The 23661-nt window shown below is 43.2% G+C and overlaps 1 protein-coding gene across 1 annotated transcript in view; it reads left to right on the top strand.

Annotated features, from left to right (window-relative positions):
* The window catches only part of ALDH18A1 (aldehyde dehydrogenase 18 family member A1), a gene marked incomplete in the record, with an annotated part of 362299 nt that overhangs the window by 167235 nt on the left and 171403 nt on the right, over positions 1–23661 (top strand).

Below are 23661 nucleotides of genomic sequence, written 5' to 3' on the forward strand. Positions count from 1 at the left end.
GGGTTTTCCAAGTTATACAAACAAAGCTAGATTCAGCAGGCCTGGATCTAGTCAGTGTGTGTATGTGTCTCTGTGTGTGTGTCTCTGTGTGTGTCTGTGGCTCTGTGTGTGTCTGTGGCTCTGTGTGTGTCTGTGGCTCTGTGTGTGTCTGTGGCTCTCTGTGTGTCTCTCTCTGTGTGTCTCTCTCTGTGCGCGTGTCTCTGTGCATGTCTGCGTGTGTGTGTGTGTCTCTCTCTCTCCCTCTCTCTGTGTGTCTGTCTGTGTCTCTCTCGCTGTTTCTCTATCTGTGTTTATGTGTGTGTGTCTGTGTTTGTGTCTCTCTTTCTGTGTGTCTCTGTTTCTGTGTGTGTGTGTCTCTCTCTCTCTCTCTGTTTGTGTCTCTTTCTGTGTCTTTCTGTGTGTCTCTATCTGTGTTTGCGTGTCTCTCTGTTTTGTGCGTGTGTCTCTGATGTCCTTCAAGGATGCATCTGCAGTCATCACATATGGGTTGTCCTGCCTCAGGCAGCCCTTCGGTCGGCCGGATCTGGGTCTGGCCTCGGCTGATGTCGCACTTTCCCCGACGTCAGAGCGTCTGGGGTATAAAAGCATCAGCCAACGCCATTTTCCTCAGTCTTTCTTGCCGTGTGGTGCCCGAAGCAGAAGCAGTTCGCAAGTGCCGGTCGGCCAGCTCCTGTGATTCAGCTACCGAAGACTTCGAAAAAGCTAAGTACCCTGTTGGGGACTCTTTCTTGCCTCAGCTGATGTCGGATAAAGTTAATAATTGTTTAACTTATGGGAAACAAATACCTCATAAGGATTTCCACTCTTACTGCCTCCCCTGCCTAGGCCCAGAACACGATGTCTTGGCCTGTTCAGCCTGTGCTTCCTTCAACTGACGAACTCTTAGACGTCGGTCGGAGTTTGCAGAGGAATTCTTTGGGGCTAGTTTTGCTTACAAGATGCCGTTGGGGACTCCGACTTCGCATTTAGTTAAGAAACGGAAGGACAAGGACCGACACACGCGGTTTCGGCTGAAACCACGGCCAGGCCTACCGCAAGTGTCTCGGTCTCGGCTGAAACAGAGTCCTTAGTACTTCCAATTACCGAAACTGCGCAACCGACCACCTCGGCCCCGGAGGCCCCGGCCCAGTCGGTTATTGAATTACCTACTGAAACTGGTGTCCAGGAACCTTCCGACACCATTCCTTTAGACAAATCTACTCCTGTACGTGGTGCAGCCAGACCTCCTGCATCCATGCCCATTAAGGCTTTCTCTAGGGCTAAAGCTGCTAAACTTTCTAAAGCTTTGCCTCCCAAGGTTACCTCTCAGAGTCCCTCTACTGGCTCACAGATTCTTAGCTTAGCAGAGGATCTTATCTCCTTAATTAGAGGTTCTCAACCTCTTCCGGACAGGGGCTCGCAACCACCTCCAGACAAAAGGCCCAGGGTTGAGCCCTCTGACCCCCATTCCTCAGATGAGTCCTCTGATGGCTCTACTCTGTCAGACCACCAGGAGGAGGCTTATTCGGCCTACGAGGATTCCGATGCTGAAGAATCTATTCCCTCGGCCTCCCCTCCTGAAGAGTTTTCCTTTGGAGAGACATTACACTCTATGAGAGAACATTTTCATTGGCAGTGTCAGGAATTCTCTGATTCTAGAAAGAGATTAAGGACCTTTTTACATTTACCTCAGCATAGGCCTTTAGCTATACCTCCTGTTTTGAATGTCATTGATGATGTGTACTCTGATGCTAGTACAACCCCTGACTCTCTCCCTCCGGCTCCTGCCAAACCTGATGGGTACTACAGGGTCCCGGACTCGCATCTTCACATGTACAAGGCCCACTCTGCTGATCCAGAAACTATTTCCCAGGGCCCAAAAGGGGTTGCAGCTGCCACTGCTAGAAATCCTCTACCCTCTGAAAGGGAGTCCAGAGCTTTAGAGAGATGGGGTAAAAAAGTGTATACTTCTGCAATTCTTTCCATGAGGGCATTGAATTGTCAATTTCATATGTTACAGTACCAAGAGTATTTGTTAGATGAATTGCATAAGAAACTGTCTTCATCTGAACCCCGTGATCGCAAATCCCTTCAGGATCTGGTACATAACTCCCAGCAGGTTAGTAACCATTTCTTGCAGTGTGGTTATGATGCATTGGAAGCTTCATGTAGGTCAGCTATGACAGGTGCAGTCATACGTAGGCATGCCTGGCTGAAGGAACAATCTCTGCCAGACCATGTTAAAGCTAAGCATTTGGATGCTCCTATGGAAAAGCAAAAATTATTTGGTTCCACGGCTCAAGAGGTCTTAAAGAAATTTGAAGAAAAGGCAAAATCTGTGCAAACAGTCAAAGACTTTCTGCAAGTCCAACCACTGAGTTTCAGCAGAAATTGGCCTACTAAGAATTGGTCCTTTCCGGACTCAGACCGATCTCAGAGAGGCAGGAATAGGCGTGCCAGAGGTAGAGGGCAAGCTAGAGGCTCCTACAGAGGCCGTCAGTGGCAGCCTCCCAACCAGAGAGGTAGTGCAGGAACTACAACTGCTACAACAGGACAGACTCAATGACTTTGTTTTGACTCCGCCGACCAGGGCTCAATTAGAAGCACCTTTGGGCGGGAAGCTTTCTTTATTTTCAAAAAATTGGCACAGCATTACAAGGGACACATGGACACTGCAAACAATAGACAAAGGATACAGGTTCCATTTCCACACATTGCCAAAAAGAAAAGGCATGCCAGACCTGCCACCAAATCAGAGGGCAGAGGCTTTGAAACAAATTTCCAACTTAATACAAATGAAAGCTATAGAAAAGGTTCCTCTTTCAGAACAAAGGCCAAGGATTTTACTCCAGATTATTCCTTGTTCCAAGAAAAGAAAGTCAATGGAGGCCTATTCTCGACTTGTCCGCACTGAATACTTACCTCATTGTGCCAAAATTCAAAATGCTGACTCTACAGCAACTCCTTCCCATGCTGGGCAAGGGGTCTTGGCTGGTGACTCTAGACCTCAAGGAGGCATACCTGCATGTCCCTATCAGACAAGGTTGCAGAAGACACCTCAGATTTCTTGCAGGGTCAGAGCATTATCAGTTCTCAGCATTGCCCTTTGGCTTATCTACTGCGCCCAGAGTATTCACAAAATGCCTGGCATCAGTAATTGCACACTGCAGACTTCAGGGGATTCAAATTTACCCATATCTGGATGACTGCCTTATGCAAGCGGACAGCAAGCAAACTTTGTTAAAGGACTTGGATTATACCATCCACCTACTGTAGGCCTTGGGATATACAGTCAACATCCACAAATCAAGACTTGTTCCATCCCAAAGAATAACTTTTCTGGGTGCGGATCTAGACACAACCACTCAAATGGCCTTTCTCACAGAAGAAAAACAAAAACAATTACCGGATTACTTCAAGAATCTGACAAGACAAACTCAGCTGACTGCAAGGAAAATCCTGCAGGCCCTGGGTTACATGGCATCTTGCATTCTTCTGATTCCACAAGCAAGGCTGTATATGAGAAAATTACAATGGTACCCAAGGGGTTTATGGACTCAGCACAGTCACAGTTTAGAAACTTTGATCCCACTCATTCCATGCCTCCAAAAGGAATTTCTGTGGTGGGCTCAAGCCTGCCAGTCGAACAGTGGGGTGCCTTTCAGCAAGCCAAGAGCCAACCAAACCATCACTACGGACGCTTCAGACCAAGGTTGGGGAGCACACATGGAGGGCAGATGTATCCAAGGGCTATGGTCACAAAGGGAGCTACGCATGCACATAAACCAAAAGGAAATGCTGGCAATACATGCAATCGAGGCCTTCAAACTTTTTCTTCATCAAGGCCACCTACTCATAAGGACAGACAACACCACGGTTATGTGGTACATAAACAAGCAAGGAGGCACCCATTCCTACCCTCTTTGCAGACTGGCAATGAATCTATGGGAACTTTCCTTGAAACTCAATATACAGCTGCAGTCCCAGTTTGTGCCAGGGAAAGACAATATACTGGCAGACAGCTTAAGCAGAAATATCATGGATGCACACGAATGGATGCTGCACCCAGACATCTTCTTACTCATAACACAATCATGGGGAAGGCCGGAAATAGATCTGTTCGCCTCCCCCCACAATCATCAACTGAAGAAATTCTGCTCAAGGACATACCACCCACAAGCATGGAAAGTGGACACTCTCTCTTTCAGCTGGAAAGCTTTAACAGTGTATGCTTTTCCACCTCTCCCATTAATGACCAAGGTCTTACTGAAGATCAGAACAGAGTAGCCCAGAGTGATTCTGATAGCTCCAAACTGGCCAAGACAGCACTGGTACCCACTGTTAAAGAGCATGTCACATACGAAACCGTGGCCTCTCCCCCTATGGCCACTTCTACTGACACAGCACAATTTCAAGTCTCTGCATTCCAACCTGAAAACCTTGCAACTAACTGCCTGGAAAATACCTTGACTCCTCCTCAGGATAAGCTATCCCAGAGAGTGAAGGATATTATTATGGAAGCTCGCCGGCCTTCCACAAGGAAGGCATATTCAGCAAAATGGAAAAGATTTCACATTTGGAACACAGCAAAGGGCCTAGATGCGACAGTGATGAACATGGCACATATACTGGAATATTTGGCAGAATTGTTCCACAACGGCCTGTCTTACTCTTCCATTAAGATACATGCCTCAGCAATTTCAGCAGAATACAATGTTGATCCACCTGTCTTCTCTCATTCTCTCCTGAGACAGTTTCTAAGAGGAATCAAAAACATCAATCCTCCAAGGAAACCACCTCTACCTACTTGGGGCCTTAACTTCGTGTTGGAAAAACTAACACTTCCTACCTTTGAACCAGCAGCATCTGCAGATCTACAGTTTCTGTCTTGGAAGACTGCCTTCCTTCTGGCCATAACCTCAGCAAGAAGAGTATTTGAGTTACAAGCTCTAATGGCAGTACATTCATTTCTTATTTTTCATCAGGACAGAGTTTCATTGAGAACCAATCCTACATTTATGCCAAAGGTGGTATCCAGGGTATCTTTGAACCAAGCTATTCACTTGCCTACCTTCTTCCCACAACCACAAAATAAAGGGGAGAAGCTTCTGCACACCCTGGATATACACAGACAGTTGCGCTACTACTTGGACAGAACTAAAAGTTACAGAAAGACTGACCAGCTGTTTGTAGCATATGCTGCTGGGGCACAAGGAAAAGCAATTTCCAAACAGACAATTTCAAAATGGATAGGAAATTGCATTCGTTTTTGTTACTCCTTTCATGGAAAAACTGTGCCAGCTAACATTAGACCTCATTCCACGAGAGCCACAGCCCAGCCACCTCCACAGCCTTCCTAAGAGGGGTGGCTACCAAGGACATTTTAGAAGCTGCTACATGGAGCTCCGTGCATACATTTGCCAAGCATTACAATTTACCTTTATATTCCAGCTCCAGAGCAGGCTTTGCTACGGCAGTCCTGCAAGGTATTTTAGCTACACCATCCTTTACTTAGTGCCTCCACCCCCAAATTGGCTATGGTATTCTACCCATATGTGATGACTGCAGATGCATTCTTGAAGGACATAGTACAGTTTTGTACCTACCATAAATGTAGATGTCCGATAGGTATGCATCTGCAGTCAGTTTTACCCTCCCTCCTTCCCCTCTGTGGTATTTTTTGGGTGCTTACCCCTTTTATAGTGGTATTTCTTGGGTACTTACCCCTCTTATAGCTAGCTGGGGGGATCTATTATGGTGTATTTGTTTTTATAGTACTGTGCATGTTTGGATTTGTTTTTAAAATGCATCTCTCCAAATTTTAGTCTTCCTTAGAGGGCACCTGGCATCTGGGGCAAGAAAAACTGAGGAAAATGGCGTCGGCTGATGCTTTTATATCCCAGACGCTCTGACGTCGGGGAAAGTGCGACATCAGCCGAGGCCAGACCCAGACTTTGGAATCCGGCCGACCGAAGGGCTGCCTGAGGCAGGACAACCCATATGTGATGACTGCAGATGGATACCTATCGGATATCTACATTTATGGTAGGTACAAAACTGTACGTTTTTGGGCGGCATGTGTCTCTATGTGTCTCTGTGTGTGTCTGTGTGTGTGTGTGTGTGTGTCTGTGTGTGTGTGTGTGTGTGTGTGTGTGTCTGTGTGTGTGTGTGTCTGTGTGTGTCTGTGTGTGTCTGTGTGTGTCTGTGTGTCTGTGTGTGTCTGTGTGTGTCTGTGTGTGTCTGTGTGTCTGTGTGTGTCTGTGTGTCTGTGTGTGTCTGTGTGTGTCTGTGTGTGTCTGTGTGTGTGTGTGTCTGTGTGTGTGTGTGTGTCTGTGTGTGTGTGTCTGTGCCTCTGTGTGTCTGTGTGCCTGCGCTGTGTCTGTGTGCGCTGCAGTGTCTGTGTGCGTGTGTCTGTGTCTGTGTGTCTGTGTCTGTCTGTGTGCGCGTGCGTCTCTGTCTTTGTCTGTGTGTCTCTGTGCGTGTGTCTGTGTGCGTGCATGTCTCTGTGTCCGTGCGTGTCTCTGTGTGTGCGTGTCTGTGTGTCTCTGTGCGTGTCTCTCTGCGCGCGTGTGCGTCTCTGTGTGCGTGTGCGTCTGTGTGAGTGTGCGTCTCTCTGTGTGTGCGTCTGTGTTTCTGTGTGTTTCTCTCTGTGTCTCTCTCTCTGTCTCTCTCTCTGTCTGTCTGTGTGTGTCTCTGTCTGTCTGTCTGTCTGTCTGTGCGTGTGTGTCTCTGTGTGCGTGTGTGTCTCTGTATGCGTGTCTCTCTGTCTGTCTGTATCTCTCTGTCTGTGTCTCTCTGTCTGTGTGCGTCTCTATGTGCCTGTGTGTGTGCCTCTCTGTGTGTGTGCCTCTCTGTGTGTGTGCCTCTCTGTGTGTGTGTCTCTGTGCGCGTGTGTGTGTGTCTGTGTGCGTCTCTCTCTCTCTGTGTCTCTGTGTGTGTGTCTCTGTGTGTCTCTGTCTGTGTGTGTTTCTGTGCGAGTCTCTGTGTGTCTGTCTCTGTGTGAGTCTGTCTCTGTCTCTGTGTGCATGTGTCTGTGTGTGTCTCTCTCTCTCTGTGTATGTGTGCCTCTGTGTGCCTCTGTGTCTGTCTTTCTCTGTGTGTGTCTCTCTCTGTCTGTGTGTCACTCTCTGTCTCTGTGTGTCAGTCTGTCCCTGTCTGTGTCTCTGTCTGTCTTTGTGTCGGTCTGTGTGTCTGTCTTTCTCTCTGTGTGTCTCTCTCTCTCTGCCTGTGTCTCTCTCTGTCTGTGTCTCTGTGCGTGTCTCTCTCTGTCTCTCTCTGTGTGTCTGTGCGCGTCTCTCTGTCTCTCTCTGTGTCTGTGTGTGTGTGTGTGTGTGTGTGTGTGTCTCTGTGTGTGTGTCTGTGGCTCTGTGTGTCTCTGTGTGTGTGTGTCTCTGTGTGTCTGTGCGTGTCTGTGTCTCTCTCTGTCTGTCTCTCTCTCTCTGTTTCTCTCTCTATCTGTGTTTGTGTGTGTGTGTCTCTGTTTCTGTGTGTCTCTCTCTGTTTCTGTGTGTGTGTGTGTGTGTGTGTGTGTGTGTGCCTGTGTGTCTCTCTTTGTGTTTGTGTCTCTTTCTGTTTGTCTGTCTGTGTTTGCGTGTATCTCTGTTTTGTCGTGTCTCTGTTTTGTGCGTGTCTCTGTCTCTCTCTCTGTATGTGCCTCTCTGTCTCTCTGTGTGTGTCTGTGTGTGTCTCTCTCTCTCTCTCTGTCTGTGTGTGTGTCTGTGTTTCTCTCTGTGTTTGTGTATCTGTTTCTGTGCATCTCTCTCTCTCTCTCTGTCTGTGTGTGTGCGTGTCTGTGTGTGTGCGCGTGTGTCTGTGTGCGCGTGTCTGTGTGCGCGTGTGTCTGTGTGTCTGTGTGCTGTGTCTGTGTCGTCTCTGTGTGCGTCGTCTCTGTCTTTGTGTCTGTGTGTCTGCGCTTGTGTGTCTGTGTGCATGTCTCTGTGTCCATGTGTGTCTCTGTGCGTGTGCGTCTCTGGCTCTCTGTGCGTGTGCGTCTCTGGCTCTCTGTGCGTGTGCGTCTGTGTGAGTGTGCGTCTCTCTGTGTGTGCGTCTGTGTTTCTGTGTGTTTCTCTCTGTGTCTCTCTCTCTGTCTCTCTCTGTCTCTCTGTCTGTCTGTGTGTGTCTCTCTCTGTCTGTCTGTGCGTGTGTCTCTGTATGCGTGTCTCTCTGTCTGTCTGTATCTCTCTGTCTGTGTCTCTCTGTCTGTGTGCGTCTCTATGTGCCTGTGTGTGTGCCTCTCTGTGTGTGTGCCTCTCTGTGTGTGTGCCTCTCTGTGTGTGTGTCTCTGTGCGCGTGTGTGTGTGTCTGTGTGCGTCTCTCTCTCTCTGTGTCTCTGTGTGTGTGTCTCTGTGTCTCTGTCTGTGTGTGTTTCTGTGCGAGTCTCTGTGTGTCTGTCTCTGTGTGAGTCTGTCTCTGTCTCTGTGTGCATGTGTCTGTGTGTGTCTCTCTCTCTCTGTGTATGTGTGCCTCTGTGTCTGTCTTTCTCTGTGTGTGTCTCTCTCTCTCTGTGTCTCTCTCTCTGTGTCTGTGCGTCTGTCTCTCTGTGTGTGTGTCTCTCTGTCTCTGTGTGTGTGTCTGTGTGTCTGTTTCTCTCTGTGTGTCTCTCTCTCTCTGTCTGCGTGTCTCTCTCTCTCTGTGTCTCTGTGCGTGTCTCTCTCTGTCTCTCTCTGTGTGTCTGTGCGCGTCTCTCTGTCTCTCTGTGTGTGTGTGTGTCTCTGTGTGTGTGTCTGTGGCTCTGTGTCTCTCTGTGTGTGTGTGTCTCTGTGTGTCTGTGCGTGTCTGCGTGTGTGTGTCTCTCTCTGTCTGTCTGTCTCTCTCTCTCTCTCTGTTTCTCTCTCTATCTGTGTTTGTGTGTGTGTGTCTCTGTTTCTGTGTGTCTCTCTCTGTTTCTGTGTGTGTGTGTGTGTGCGCATGTGTGTCTCTCTCTCTGTGTTTGTGTCTCTTTCTGTGTGTCTCTCTGTGTTTGCGTGTATCTCTGTTTTGTGCGTGTCTCTGTCTCTCTCTCTGTATGTGCCTCTCTGTCTCTCTCTGTGTGTGTCTGTGTGTGTGTCTCTCTCTCTCTCTGTCTGTGTGTGTGTGTGTGTGTGTCTGTGTTTCTCTCTGTGTTTGTGTATCTGTTTCTGTGCATCTCTCTCTCTCTCTCTCTCTCTGTGTGTTTGTGTGCGTGTCTGTGTGTGTGTGTCTCTCTCTCTGTGCGTCTCTGTGTGTGTGTGTCTATCTGTGTGTCTCTCTCTCTGTGTTTCTGTATGTCTCTCTGTGTCTGTCTCTCTCTCTCTGTCTGTGTGCGTGTCTCTCTGTCTATATGCATGTGTCTCTCTCTCTCTGTGTCTCTTTCTCTGTGCATCTCTCTCTGTGTCTGGGTGCGTGTCTCTCTCTGTCAATGTGTGTCTCTCTCTCTGTGTATCTCTTTCTCTGTGTGTGTGTGTGTCCGTGTTTGTGTGTGTCCCTGTGTGTGTGTGTGTGTGTGTCTCTCTCTCGCTCTCGTGTGCGTCTCTCTCTCTCTCTTTCTCTGTGTCTCTCTCTTTCTCTCTGTGTGTGTGTGTGTGTGTGTGTGTGTGTGTGTGTGTGTGTGTGTGTGTGTGTGTGTGTGTGTGTATGTATGTGCCTCTCTGTGTGTGTGTCTCTCTCTCTGTGTGTCTGTCTCTCTCTCTCTGTCTCTCTCTCTCTCTGTCTCTCTCTTTCTCTCTGTCTCTCTCTCTCTCTCTGTCTCTCTCTCTCTCTCTCTCTGCGTCTCTCTCTCTCTCTCTCTCTGTCTCTTTCTCTCTCTCTCTATCTGTGTCTCTCTCTCTGTCTCTCTCGTGTGTGTCTCTCTCTCTCTCTCTCTCTCTGTGTGTGTCTCTGTGTGTGCGTGTGTATGCGTGCGTGTGTATGCGTGTGTGTGTGTGCGTGTGCGTGTGTGTGTGCGTGTGCATGTCTATATCTCTCTCTCTCTGTCTCTTTCTGTGTGTGTGTCTCTCCCTGTTTCTGTGTGCATGTGTGTCTCTCTCTGTTTCTGTGTGTGTCTCTCACAGCTTATGAGCTATTCTGAGAACTTATTTATTTTTTTAAGTCTACTAGACCTCTTTTAGTTGCCTCCAGGTTAGTTCCGACCCATGACTGGAGCTAGTGAAGGAGGTCAAGGGACCTGGGGCATTATTACACTGCGCCGGACAATATTTATTTACCCAGTATTTCTCCATTTCCTGCATGCTGTCTTCCCATTCCCAGAGGATGGCATGCAGTGGACTCTCGTGGTGTCTCGGCCTTGCCTCAGCACGTACCTCAGCCCAAGATCTGCCTTCTCCAAAGTACAAACACCTCCCTGTCAGTCCCCTTCCTCTGTTAGGAAACTATTGCATGGTATGTTCATCAGTGTGCCCCACCTCTCAGGATGGGCATGTCCATTATCTCTGCCTGTGTCTTCAAGAGCCAGGGCTATCAATGGAACCAAGTTTGCCTGGGCTTCAGAGCTTTATCTTTCTGTGCCACAAGTGCAGGCTCTCAAGTAGCACTCTGTATGATGTTACCCTTAAATGTAAATGGTCTCAGTACTGGCACAGGTGATACAAGTGTTCAGGGGCATGTTCCAAAGGCTGTCACCATTTGCCTTGTCAAAGAACTTTAAACATCTCACTGGATGGGTGTTGCAAAAGCTGTGAACATTTGAATAATTTTTAAAGTACTGTGATTATATGCACATACTGTTTCAGATTAAATCTCCAAATGACTTGGCCATCCCTCAGGAAGGTTTGTCCCAAATAACCAGTGCCAAAATCGTGAACTGAAACTAAATGTCAAAAAATGCATTATTGTATCCTTTGGGAAGTCCTGTCTCCCAGGAAATTACCACATTAACAATATATCCCTAACAGTTGACCACTTGTTCAGGATATGGAAACTTATGTGGACAGTGACCTAAATTTTGACCAGCATTTGTCCACTGTTGTAAGAAAGTTCTTCTGTATTGCACAGCTTATAAACAAAGGGATTGTGTCTAGATCTAGACATGTCATTCCCCCTTTACTCAACCATCATTAGACCAGTCATTGAATCTAATGCCCCCTTTGACATATGTCACTTGCAGCAACTGGAACACCCACAGAGATACCTTACTAAAAGGATACAAGGCCTAAACAACATGTCCTACATGGGCCAGCTCAAAGCCCTGTCACTGTAAATTGTATCCTACAGACTGCCGAGGTGACCTGTGTCTGGCATACAAAGGCGTCCTCTGACCCAATACTGATGGTCCTACTGCACATCAGCAAGTCAAGTGGCATCATAAATACTCTGTCTGGGGAACTAAATCTCTTCTGCAGCATCAACAGAAGAGTTTGGTGGGACAGGTATGTTTTGCAGCGGATACTGCTGCTCTAGACAGCCTCCCCATCCACATAAAACAAATTTCATACCTGTCCATATCCAAGTGCAACTTGGATGTATAGATGAGAAACAGACAGTTTACCTCAGGACTGCCCTTTTTACTACTAGTGGGCAGAGTGAGATCCTAAATGCTTTATCACTTGCATTGGTCCTCTCAAATTATCTATGGTTATTCTCATTAGGAATAATGTATACTATCGATCATGGGATGGGTAAGAACAATCCCTCACCAAGAGGGATAGATTAATTTGAGCACAGAAAGGGAAATTCTCTACACTTAAAATGGCCTGCAAAGGCAGCTAGCCTAGTACTTGTTATGAACGTCTAACATTTGAGTAATTTAGAATGATTCATATTTGCACATTGCTTCAGACAATTGCAGCAGTTAAATGTTCTAAGTGCCTCATGTTTAACCAAATGTGTTGAGCATTTTAGACAGATTTCATAAATCCTGAAAGGTGTAATGCTGTGAATATTTAAACAAGTGCTCCACAAGTTTGAGTAAACCATCTTTTTAAATACGTCCTTTATACAAATACTTAGCTCAGTTTAATGATTGATTCCTACATTGTGCCCTTGTAATGTGTGTTAACTTGCTTACGATATTTGAGTCTTCCATGAGCATTTAATAGAGTGCGCCAGTGCTTTTAGGAGCTAAAGGATTCAGATTATGTGCGCATTTAGGAAACTGCTCCAGTGCATGTGGGAAGGGGCATCTCTAATTGTGTTATCCATTTGTACAAATGGTTGTGTCCGATAAACGCTTTCATAAGTTAGACTGTGGCTTAGGATGCTTGGAATATTTATGATACTGCTTCACAGCCTCTAAGTATTCATAAAGCATTTTGGGTGCAATATCCTGTATTTGCACAGATGCTTAGATGGATTAGACAAATGAGCAGGTTGTATAGTATGGTTGTATAGTATGTGTTCACCTTCAAACCTAATGTCCAGCTCAGTCCTGACAAGCAGGAAGGATGCAGCGGCATTATCTATGAAGCTGGGTGTTACCAGTGACAAATATGAGTGGCCTATATGTTGTCCGCAGAAACAGTATTAAAAGTGACATGGTATACTGGTGGTACCATCAAAATGTATCCATAAATATGACAGAGGCTTGACATCCCCACTGTCTAAGCCACATATCGTGAACACCAGTGCTGCAGACATTATGTAAGACTGACTGTTAGTGCCTCTGGAAGCTTGTAATATGTCTGCTACGCTGCCACCTTGTTGCTTCTCAGTGCAGAGCTTCACAGCAGATTTATACTTTTCCCTTTAGCATTGTCCACCAACATAAGCATCTCTCAAATACTCTGCATTGTGAAAACTACTGCACTGACTCAAGCCTTGTGCTCAAGATTCCTCCCATATACCAGAGTTTACTCGAATGAGGAACTGATAATCCTCCAAACTGCCCGAAGACATGTTACGTTCTAGTGAGAATGTGAATATAAAACAGAGTTCACCGTTCATACCTCTCAACCTGTTGGAGCAAGAAATCTGGACAAAGCAATAAGAAAAAGTGGGACAAAGGCCTAAAAATAGGGACAATTGTTAAATATTGCAATTACAAACTTTGAAAGTTGATAGAATAACAGGTTTTGCATTAACATGAATTTTCTGATGGGCATGAAGTCTGAAACTCAGATGTCTGTCATTATTTTCTAACTTCAGTCTTTAATGATTTGCCACTAATTTGCCAGAAAAAAAAACATAATTTTATGAAAAACAGTCCAAAAATATGAGGCAAAAATATGGACATTTGTGAAAATCTGTACAACTGAGAGGTATGTCACCATTCTGTTTGTACTAGTTGCAAAACTTAGGATACTGCTCTAAAGCCCCTGGCCAATTTTTGATGTGTGGGTTTTACTATGTGAAACAACTGAGCCTGTGTTAGGGCTCAGCATTTCATAACTGAAATATCAGAACCTCACTGCAACACCAAAAATACTGCAATGCACTCCTAAAATTTTTTGCAGCCTGCTTCGACTTCATTGTTGATGCCTCTGTCCCCAGTCTTTGAATGTAACTATCTTTCCCTGTTACTTTAAGCTGACATCAGCAGTGATATTAAACCGCACCTGCAACAAAGCAGCAGTCGTTACATGGAAGTATTGACAATGAATCACTTCACTTAAAATGCACCTATTTATACATCTGATGAAGTGTCAAACTGAGATCTCATCTACCTGAGTAGGAGGTGGTAGAGATAGATGTAAAAGACCCTATGAATCTAATTAAAAAGATTAGGGGAATTTTCCCGGTACACACACAAAATTTCTCTTAGTTAAAATGTCAAGTCAGGTTTTCCCTGAAGAGAGGCCACTAGCCTAGTGGCGCTAGCCCATTCAACAAAGGCATAGACTGAAGGATAGGTAAACAGGAGATAGATAAATTAGGTCAAACCTTTTAAATGCTGCAAACACTTGGTCAAATTTTTTATGTGCTGTGAGCATCCGATCAGATCACTTTAAGTGCTGCGAGCATTTGCACAAATGTTTCAAATATACAATTGTAACGATGTCCACTGTATGTAGGAAGCTGTTATGAAATTCTGAGCATTCTGTAAAGTCTTAAATTCTCTCTACTGTATGTCTGATGAGGTACAAATGAGTTAAACAGATGCTCAGAAGATTCCGGAAGCTGATCTGAATGCTTTTAATTAGATTTTTGCATGTTTTGTTGATACAGATGTTTAGATCAGATAAATCTTCATTAGTTAGTCAGTACCTCTCTTCTCAAACTCAGATTTGCAGAGTAGTTGGAACTTACCTGGATAGTCAGTGAGTGCAAGGCAGGGGAAACCAAAGTAAGTAGGGTACTAGTTTAACAGGTACTCCTACACTCACTGTAACATGGCACTTGTATTTTAGGGTAGTTTAGGGGGAATCCTCACTTCACCTGCATCAAGTCTTATGGATATGGGAGGAAATTGGAGCATCTGATGAGAGTCCACGTGGACCCAGTGAGAATATGCGTAACTCACACAGAATGCCTTTAGGCTGTTGTCTACATCATGTTGAGATCATTTTTAAGAACTGAGCATTGAAAGACGTGCTGTAAATCTCTTATCTGTCTCATCTTTTTTTTTTTTTTGCTCCCCACCAGGACCTTGCCCAGTGGCTGTACAACGGATACCCATTTGGTACACTTGTTCAGCACCCTTGGGAGACCAACATTCCCAGGGTAGGTGAGAGCCCCTTGGCTTATTTGTCCCCATTCAGCTTAGATCCTCAACAAGTCACCTGGTAGTGAGTGGACCAGCTTGCTGGCCCTGAGGAGCAGCCTATCATTTCCTCATTAGAAGCACCTCCTCAGCCACATTCCCTTGACTTACTGGTGCAAGTAACTTAGCTGTGCAGACTTGACTAGCCTAGTCTTCAGTGGATAACAGCTGTTGCTCCAGGTAGGTGCTCACTCCCATCATCCCCTGCTGGCTCTACAAGTGACTAACCACTGATTGAATTCTGGTCTCTTGCTTCATCAGCTCAAAAGTTTAAATGATTTTTTTTTACAGCATTTAAGCAGATGCTTCTGTCTAAATGAGCATTTTTGGAATGCATGGTCTAAATTATTAAATGGTCCAAATGTTGAGAGCATTGTGCAAAATGGCTGTAAAGGATATGGAGTATTTTGTTAAATATTTCACCTTTGCAAACTTTAGACAAATACTATAAGTGTTTAGGCAGGAGTTTCATATGTTCTGAGCTGATTCTGTTTGCACTGTAGTCATACACTTAGAGAAGTTAAAACTCTCTCAACATATAATCCCACCACCATTTGTAAGAAAGCCTATTGCATGAGACTCATTCATAGGGGTCTATATTACATTATTGAAAACCGAAGTCACCAAACAACTGTTCATCAACCAATAAACAGCGAACTGTCATTTCCATGAATGGCCACTACAGCAAATTTTTTCCTAAGAGAGAAAATCTCTTTGCCCTCATCATGAATTTGCCTTTTTCCCCACTATAGTGCGATCTGAGTGTGTATATTTACTTGGGGGGGGGGGTGTTGAAGCCTCCTACTTTGACAGGTTTTGAATACTGTCTTATTTCTGGTTGGCCAAGCAGTTTTATTTCCCCAAAGAAAAAATTTGCTGTAGTGGCCATACGCAGAAATGACAGTTTGCTGTTTATTAGTTGGCGGACAGGCATTCACTGACTTGGAATTTTGATGTCGTAATATAGACCTGTAATAGAGTACTCACAGTGTAGTGCCTTTTTAAAGATTTTTCGTCACATTTTTGTAGTTCTTATTGTAAACTTTTTGGATAACCTTATACAAATTCATACTTTATGTAAATTCTTTTTTTTTTTTTTTTTTTGTTTATATTAGAAACCATTATACTGTTCACTTTTTTAGAGTTTGAAACATTTACTTTTTCTGTTTTTTAGCATGAGTCATGGGTGAGATGTGTCCATTTGCATGGTTTTCAAATGTAAAAACTGTAGCAAATTCATTGGGTTAAAATAGAAAGCTAACACAAGCTATTCTGAAAAAATGATTTGTCAATACAGTAGAGTCTCCATTATCTGAACATTGATTATAAGAAACGTCAGTTATCAGAACCAGCCTTCCAAAGTTTTCTGAATATGTAAACATTATATGTATTTGCTTGAGCATATTTTTTGAACTTGTAGCCAGCTCTTTTGTGAAAAATATTGTCCACTGGAATCGCTGAATGGTTGAAGTGTATTCCTGCATGCAGAAACAAGAATTTAGAACTTTTGTATCCGGTTCAATTATATGTTTGATTGTCCGAAATACACTAGGTCCCAATTAGTTCAGATAATCAACTCTATTGTATGAAGTTTATATGTCGGGGCCTTATTCCACACTATCAGAATGTTTAATCATTTGTTGCAGATGCTTTGAGCAGTTCTTTAGACAGGTGTTTTAAATGAAGTTTGTGGAGTAGAGCAAGTTATTTACATGGTTTGAGTATTTGGGCAAATTGCTATTTACTGTAAAGGTTAACTTGAACAAATGGTAAAAAGAAATGGCTGTTCAAAATGTTCATAGAACTTAACTGAAACATTCCAAATACCCAGATGCTCACATTTTACTCAAGTTATTTTAGTATTTAGAAAAGCACTTCAAGTGTATTGAGCCTCTGCATCTTAATCTAGCCATGGTTAACACTTCCTTAGACCAAAATGACAGTATTTAGGCATGTTATTCCTTATTTTATTACAAAAAAAAATGGAGCCTTGGTGTATTAAGAAGCAGGCTATGTCCACAGATTTGTGTTTTGAAAGACTAATTAATAAAACTAGATTTCTTAGATAAGTTTTATCTCATTTGTCCATTCTTGAATTTTTGCGCCCTTTACTTCTGTCTTCATCTTTCTTTTTACTTGTGGCTGTTATAGCTACAAGAAAACCTTCATTGTAAAACTGTTTGTGGCAAAGATGGAATGAATTCATATGCAAACCGCCTTTGCAGTGAAACACCTTAACTTTTAAACTGTATAGCCAGTGAGTGTTTAGAGAAATGCAGTGTAGTCTTAAATGAGCATCTAAGATATTTAGACTTGTACAAAAAAATTAAAAACTGTAGCTATCTAGTCTCATGCTCACACAGCACGTTTACATTTAATATGGTGCCAGTGTGTGGGATTAATCTCTACAGTCCCATTTTGCAGGCAGCTACATCTGCACAGTATGGGGCATAATGACTTTTATACTACAAAGAATGGGACCAGTACACAACAGATACCGTCACAGGAAGATGATCGTGTAGCTTTATGCCCTGTAAGTAATGTACTGTTCTGGCTTGTCTGCAGTGTACTAGTGTCCCATCCAGGACTGTTTCTTTGACTTGGATGCATAACTTATCAGGATAGATTCCAGGTCCCCTTTTACCATGGAGAGGATAAGATGAGTGTTGGGAGAATAAACAAGTGAATTTCATAATTGGTCCTTTAGCATCTAGCCCGTTAATTGTACCTTTTCTCTTGTGTGGGAATATGACACTGCTAATTGGAAGGCCATCTTATCAGGCTCTCTCTGGTGAATGTTTTGAAGTGATGGAGCACTTTTTAAATGCGGCTGTGCGGACATCTCTTGATACCTGCATACATCTTGGGTATTGAATGGCTGGAACACTGGAGGTAAGTTTGATAAAGAAGCATTTGAGAACACACCACCTGAACTCCCCTCCCAGCTGCCTACCTCAGAGAATCATCTTTGGGTGAGACGAAAGCTGTTAGTTGACTGTACCCTTTTCCCAGTGATAAGGAGAGCAGTGTGTTGGTTATTATGGCAAAAAAAATGTGCATTTCATTCTCTTTGACCATTAGAGCCACTAATTACTAGCAACTGTGGTAATGTTTCAGGGAGACATCTTTAGATAGTTAAATCCCTGATGTGTCAAGTATGAGTGAACTTGAGTGTGCAGTCAAGTGGCGGATACAGTACCATTGATGCGGGTAATAGTAGGACAACTGTAGGCACATGAATATGTATACTTTGTGACTGAAGATCCAGTCTTCAGTAGAGGACTTGTTTATACGTGAGGGTAGAGTACTGACCCAGATGAACCATTTTCAGGTTGACCCTGGGATTGTGCCCTGCAGAAATATTAAAAGAAAAAAAATTGTAGTTTGACTGTAATACGCAACAAAAATTGGTTACTGAGAATTTAAGCAAAAAGTTGCAGAATGTTTAGTATAAATGTGTGTTAGAGTATGTTGAAGACAGTATGTACAATATTTACAGATTCCTTGGGGTATGGGGCTTTGGAGCTGAGGATTGTATGAGCTAGAGAGCAGTTAAAGTATATGGATGGAAGGGTGAAAGGAGGATAGAGGAAGATGTAACTAAGTGGACAGTGTGTGGGAGGAGGAAAGAGTTGTGGAAAGAGGAGGGCAGGTATAAGAGTAGAGCTAGAAAGTTAGGAGAGTAATAATGGGGATGATTGGGTAATATCAGTATCAGCTGGAGGTTAATGGGCATTTACTGAATGCCTCCTACCAGCAAACATTAAAAAAAAATAAAACGTGAAGGAAAAGCGGAAGGCCGTGACATAATGAAACAGTTTTTTAATTTCCCAGTGTCTAGGTATTACAAACTGCCTAAGAAATCTTGCCTCGTCTGTGGTTCAGAGTAGTTTAAACAAAAAAAGCCTAGTCAAGCAGGAAACGGCTTATATTGACTGTGCATCTGCATTTCCCCTCACTGATTCATTCCCTTCTCAATTCCTCCATCTTTGAAATTCTGGGAAGGGTATCTTATTTCAAGAAAAAATGGTTTTAGCTAACATCAGATGCTAGGATGAAGGTGATAAGGCCCCCAAGTTACAGAACAGAATTCAAAACCTTCCCTCCCATTCTTGGAGTGCGTCACTGTTTTACTGTGTTAAACACAGATAGCTCAGTCTGATCTGATGCATCACTTGCATTGTAGGGTCATACAAAAGGTCCTAAAAAGGAATATGAAAAAAGACTTTCACTCAGTTTTTGTTTTCCTTAAAAAATTATGACCTTTTGAACTGATCCTTGATTTTTCCCTGATTAATCGGGTTTCTATTAGAAGAATGAAAGTCCAAAATATCAAACAGCTGTATACGCGAAAATGCCGTTCATTGATGTGTTTTTTGTGAGATTGCGGTACAGTTGAGATCGGGAAATTTGCCCTTTCCTCACTGTAGTGCGATCTCGGAGTTGGTATATATAATTAGGGTGGGGGGGGTGCACAGCCCCCCCCCACATTAAAGGGTTTGAAGTCCGGCATTTTTGCTGTTTACAGCATTCGATTATATGAACTTTCGTTCATATAATATAGACTCGATTAATCAAATTCTATCAAGTGATAGAGTTCAGAGTAGACACTGCAAAGCTCTCTCTACTCTCTTTTTGCAAGATGTACTTTTGGTGACTCTGAATAGGATTTATTCCTACCTACTTATTCCTATTCACATGGACTGCTGGCAATTTCTTTACTTCTGAGTAGGGCAGGAATGTTACAAGTTCTTGTCTTTTGGTGTTTCTGCAGCTCCCAGTGTGTTCACCAAATGGTTAGCCCTAAAACTTTGTGTTACCTAGTACCAGATGAATCTGCCCATTTACGCTTCTCTAGACATTTGTCTGAATCTGCCACCATCTGTAGAGGTATTGAAAAGGACCCTGCTGTACCTCATCCACTCCTTTACCACTCAGGAAATTTCACTGAACTTGCCAGAATCAGTCCTAACACCAACAACCTTGAAAATAAATCTGGAGAGGTGCTGGATGCAAGGGTACAAAAACCTTTCAGTATAAGGCAGTATAGTGTCTCATCTCCTTTCTACTTTTTGTGTTCTTCATGTTTGGGATGGGGGATGCAAGGTATTTGTTTCCTCATCAATAAAAAAGATAAAGTAAGAGAACCCTTTTGTACTGATATATACTGAGCTTGCACAACAGAGGTAAATCCCATCCACTGCAGTCTGGGTGCATCAGGAAAGATGACAATAGATCTGAAATCTACATATACAAGTGCACACTTGTGGGAGATATCCTTCATCAAAAATAAATAAGCATTGCAGTAGCTGCTGTCCCTTTTAGATGAACATCACCCCAGTATCATTGCCAAAAGGAAAAGTCTAACTCCATGCTGGGGACATCCAGAAGCTCTTGAAATTGTACCCTCTTCCTTTGGTTATTCAGTGGTAAGGGATGAGACTGTAACAGTGGTCTTTCTGTTCATACATGTACTGTTATGGTGAGTATGCACACCCGTGTGTGCTTTCACTGTAATATTTTTGGAGCAGAATTTACCAGTATGATAACTTGTTCAATTATACATTTGCAGATCCTGGTAATAAAATTTCTAACTACTGCAAGGGAAGTCCCCAAATAGCCAGTATTCTAAAATAGGAATAAGATCTGGGAATAGAACTCTTAAGAGTTAAAATTAGTTGCAACAATGTAAAAAAAAATCATTTCAACAGAAGCGTTATTCTTCTATGGTAGCTAATTTTTTACCATACAGAAGCAGAATTTCTAGTTGTCTAAATCTACTTTTTAGTTTGTAAATGTTGTTTTCTTTATTTTACTCCCAAAATAACGATTATGACTAGACCTAATTTAAGGAAGCTTATGAGGTAGGTTCTGTAACTGGGTTAAGCCTTTACACCAGTCACAGTTTGGCATTTTTCCCCTGAAAATCTTGTGTTAAGAGGTGCACTGTTTCAAAACCAGCATGTACCATGATGTGTTTCAGCAAAAACATAAATGTACCTAACCCCATGATCCTGCTAATTCCTTTACGCGCTATTATTCCAGGTTGGCTAGCAAGTTTAATTTTCTTTTGTACAGTTTGCATTCTTTGCCTAAATTAAATGCACTAAATGTCAGTGTGGCTAACATTTACAGTTAAAACATGCACTAGCATTGCCTGTATTATCAGATACTGGAAGTTAAAACTTGCTAGTTGACAGTACTCTTTCTTGTATCCATAAGAATGATTGTGGTTGAGAGCTGCTTCTGCATGAAATTATAGAGAGTCCATCAGACCACTCCAGGTATTATTCAAATTCAGAATGTCATTACAAATACCAAGTATCAACAAATAAGTCATTGTGTAGTTATTCTGAAGCAGGGGTGTAACAAGCAATTTCCATTTTGTACTCACAAGCTTTTAGTGCTGCCCCTGTGGACATCTGTCTCTCAAAAATGTGCACATCTCCAAACATACTGGTGTCCCCCCAAGCAATCAACAAATGTAATTAACATTTTTAGCTGTTCCCCCTAAAACTATTGAAGACATTGTTTTTACATTAGCAGTACAGCAGCTGCTGTTGGAGGCATTCATTTAGACAGATGTATACATAATATGACATGAAAGAAGCCATATTGATAAAAATGCACAGAAAACAATGTACTCAGAGTGAGTGTGTGTGCCTGTCTACACCGTTGTTCTTAAGGTAAAGCCTTCAGTACTCTGCAGTTGCTGAACTCTTTCAAGTCAGGAGAGAACTTGAGCCTACATCTTTCTTCACACTGGTAGAAACGAGACAAACAGAGTAGGTGTGGCCCACTTTCCTTTTTGAGGTTGTGTACTTGCACCTCCCCATCTTTAGTTGATTGGCTGGAAATAGAAGTCAATCATCTTGTTACCTCTGAGTGCCTCTCATCACCCAGTCTGGGGTAGTCAAGACTGAGGTCCTCCCCTTTTGGGGCTTCTCCCCATGCTTAGAAGGTTGAGTTGGGGCTATCAGTTTATCTTGTACCAGGGATTGTGACTTCATGCCCAGTCATCAGTGTTTGAAGTTTAGTGGAAGCCTGAGTTATGGATGCAGGTTTGTACCTCTAGGGATTACTTTGTATGCTATTGCTGAGTTGAGTTGGGGCTATCAGTTTATCTTGTACCAGGGATTGTGACTTCATGCCCAGTCATCAGTGTTTGAAGTTTAGTGGAAGCCTGAGTTATGGATGCAGGTTTGTACCTCTAGGAATTACTTTGTATGCTATTGCTGAGACAGGCCTGGGCCTGTTTCCTGTGAGTGCACTTTGGCTGGCAAACCTTTCATTCTAAGTGCTGTATTACCTGACTTGCATTGGTCACATGCTTTCCCTTCGTTAAGACAGTGTGTGAGCCCGCACTCGGATATAATGGACATTGGACTCCTTCCTTGGGCTCCTTTAAAGAGTTTATGACTCCAGAGTAGATCCTCTGAAACTGGTAGCGATGGTGAGTTCTCCCCCCAACCCCATCCTAAAAATTGCTTTTTAGTCAGGTCATGAGGTAAAGGGGTACTGACTGGGCACAGCAGGAAATAAATGTATAACAAAGATACTGTAGGAGGCTTTGATGACCCAGTAAATTCTATAATACAAAATGAAGATCCAATACTAGAAATAGTCTCCCTTAGAAATATTTTCTCACCTTCACCGGTCATTCTTCACTCTCACAATCCAAAGACCTTTTTAGCTATGAAATGGTCAGAAACACTAACAGAATAACTATTTAAAAGTAACTTGTACCATGAGTAATGCTCTTTAAATGCGGTTTTCCAGTTTTACTACTTTCAGCAGAAAGGCTAAAACTACTTTAGTCTTCTAAGTAGTTCAATGCTGCTGACTGCAGCATATAGTGCATCTTCATAATGGATTTTTTATGCTGTTCATCACTAAGCACCTTCTTTTTCTGAAATACATTTAATAGATTTAATGGCATTCACCTTTCCAAAACATTGTACCCTCCTCTGAGACCAAAAACGAATCCGATTGTAAAAGTCAGTTATCTTCTCATATTGTGGCATCATCCTCTGAGAAGGTAGAATGCTGCTCAATGCTAGACCCATGCCTGTCTGGGGCACACAGCCCAAGAGCTCCATCATGCGTCTCTTCATATAGACCAGACAGGTACATCTTGGGTCTACATATACAGTGGCAAAGTTGTATTGATACGTATTGGTCAGTGACCTGAGTGCATACATGATGTGGTGAGTCCTGGTCCTTGATCGGCTGCTATCTGTGACTTTCTTGCTCAGCTTAGTGAGTGGAATATCTGTCTCTCTCATGATGGAATCACCTGTGACAAGAACACTTGTTTGTGTGGAGCTTTGCCTTATGGGCTTATAAGTTAAGTCACCATGAGTTGAAGCTGTATGTGTCGTGGTGGATATTGCTTTGGTAGATTGTTTGTAGGGTTGCTGAGGATCCCCGTTATGGCTACATCTAAGAAGCCTTCGAAGTTTGAGTTGATTACTTTTAAGAGATTCAACATGCATGAGTCGTTGTGCTTAATATGTCATGCAAGTGGTTGGTTAGAATGTGGTGTGCATTTCTGACAACCTGCTTGGTAATTGTGATGGTTGTAAGTGACAACCTTGCATGCCGTGATAATGGTGAATTACCTCTCTCACTTACTTTATCTGATTGTTTAAGAATTATGTGATTGTCAGTCAGTATTAGACAATTTCTACATTGTCTCAGGATGCTCATGTCTACCAAACTGGCTGCAGGGACAGGATGAAAGAGCTTAACCATGTTTTCAGATGTTTACTCCATGGATTAAAGGGGAACTTTTATCAGGAGATCTAAACAGGTTTATTTGGGTTCTGTTTTATTTAAACTACAGTGTTTAAAAGAAGACTGTTTGGAGCAATGCTCTTGTGTTAGCAAACCACAGTATCTGGGTAATATAGGTGCTTTGTCTGGTTTGCTTGGCTGCTGTTTGACTAAGAACTCCAGTCTTATTGTAGCAAAATTATGGGACTAAAATCTTTTCGACTGGTTATGGATATGGGTAGTAAGATACAATCAGGAACCTCCACTTTTCTAACTTTTGTATTATCTTCTGTTTAGTCCCATCCCACATGCCCTTA

This window comes from Protopterus annectens, chromosome 14.part0, assembly GCF_019279795.1.
Source record: "Protopterus annectens isolate FY-2018-M chromosome 14.part0, PAN1.0, whole genome shotgun sequence".
NCBI lineage: Eukaryota > Metazoa > Chordata > Ceratodontiformes > Protopteridae > Protopterus > Protopterus annectens.